The following is a 1,977-nucleotide window of genomic DNA, read 5'->3' as shown; positions in this document are numbered from 1 at the left end:
ATTCCTGCCCACGTGACGCGGCTTCGTAGGTGAGAGTACGGAGGCGGCCCGCGTGCGAGACGTCACACGCGCGGTATACAAGCTCGTGTTCGCGGCCGTGCTCTGGAGGGGCTTATCAGCATTCGGCATTGCTTAGCTGGCACTGCCGCTTTGCTTTACCTCGCTCTCGACGGTCTCACTTAGTATTCGTTTAACTAGCCGGCCATTCCGCACCTGTTGAATGTGTACGGTGCAAATCGCCGGATCGTTGATCGATCGCGCCGATTGAAAGCCTAAAAATTGATACGCGTTCTCTGCGTGTGTTTCCCTCCTTTTTCTCTTTCTCCTTTTTGGAGGGAATCTTGATCGCAGTTCCACTTTTCATCAACATTCAGAGATCAATAACTATCGCGCTGGATCTTCCCGCGAATATGTCGAGCGAGGACCGGGACCGCGAATAACTCGATGAGATGTTTCAATATTTTGGAATACGCGGTATCAGCGCGTTTCGATAGATACGCGAACGATCGTGATAACGCGCTGATATCGATCTTCGATATCTTGAGCAAGTGCGACATCTTAAACAAACGATATCGTGTGTGCGCAAGGTATGACAAGACGACGTTCGCGGATTCAACTGGTTGATTCATACTCACGATGGTAAGTACATATTAGTTTCTCCCACTTTCGATGTTTACATATCTTTCGAATAATCCCGAGGTCGATTGTACGGTCCCTGACCGCAAATCTCGTACTCGCGAATATGCGCATGGAATCACGTGTTTCCTTTTTTTCCGATGAAATTCCTAGTCGTGTTTTGTCTCGTCTTTGACGAAGTTATCGGAGTTATCTCGAATATCATAAATGGTGCAAATCATTTTATCGGTCATTTGTGTGACGTTATCAAAATAGTTACGTATTCGGCGTAAGACTTATGGCAAAGCTGGTATTATTTAGTGTATCTTCATCCGTCATAAGTTTCCACATCTGGCAATCGTAAATATTGAAATGTAAATTTTATCTTTGTGTGGAAGATAACAATTGCACAAGATATATATATTTAACGAGCTACATTGTAACTTTTCATCGTCATGTTCATCTAATTATAATGACTATTTGCAAAAAAAGAAATGCTTCTGGCTTAGAAAAGTTATATTATAATAATTGTAGAGTATTTATTTATAATATTAATATACGTTTTATACAAAGAAAATTTATATATATAATAACTCATTCTCTCTTCAGAATCTGTCAGTTTTAGTGTAATAAGAATGCGTGTAAGTTGATGTTATCTATAGAACTGTCAATAATTTCATATCGATGAGTAACCTTGATAGTTGATAACGGTATGATCTATTTCATGACAAATTTTTAGTTATATAAACAAAAACGGGAAACTAGAAAAAAATATTTAGAACTCATATGATATACTCGTTTTCTCTTAGATTGCTCTTTGATTTTCCACCTGAAAATAAAATAGAGATATTTACAGATTCCAGTAGATTTCTCATCGTAATTGATCACATCCGTTCACAGACCTCGTTGTTAGAGATGCAACTATACGCACGCAAGGTCGAATGCAAACAAGTCGATGAGATGCATGAGATAGATATTCATGAGATAAATTCTGATTAGAGACACGATCGTGTCACAATAATGATAAAAAAAAGGCATTTTAATTTGCCATTCCTGGTACAATTAGCAATCGCATATCACATTGATATTGAAAATAAATGCAGTTTACGAAATCTTTCGAGGAAGCGGATATCAATCGTGCATGACGTACAACTTCTTTTCGCAATCTTGCATTTCCGTTTCCGATATCCTTGCCATTTATAATTTTTGCTTCATCGTTTTAATTAATGCATGCTTGATGAAATCGCGATAAAATGTATCACAGACTTTTTCACGAGAACAGGTAGATAACTAATCTGTTTCTATATTAATAAATAATTTTCCGCGCTTGCATTTTATTTGTATATATGTATATATATATAT

Source organism: Formica exsecta, unplaced genomic scaffold (genome assembly GCF_003651465.1).
Source record: "Formica exsecta isolate Colony F162 unplaced genomic scaffold, ASM365146v1 scaffold1327, whole genome shotgun sequence".
NCBI classification, from domain to species: domain Eukaryota; kingdom Metazoa; phylum Arthropoda; class Insecta; order Hymenoptera; family Formicidae; genus Formica; species Formica exsecta.
This window is presented reverse-complemented; position numbering follows the sequence as displayed.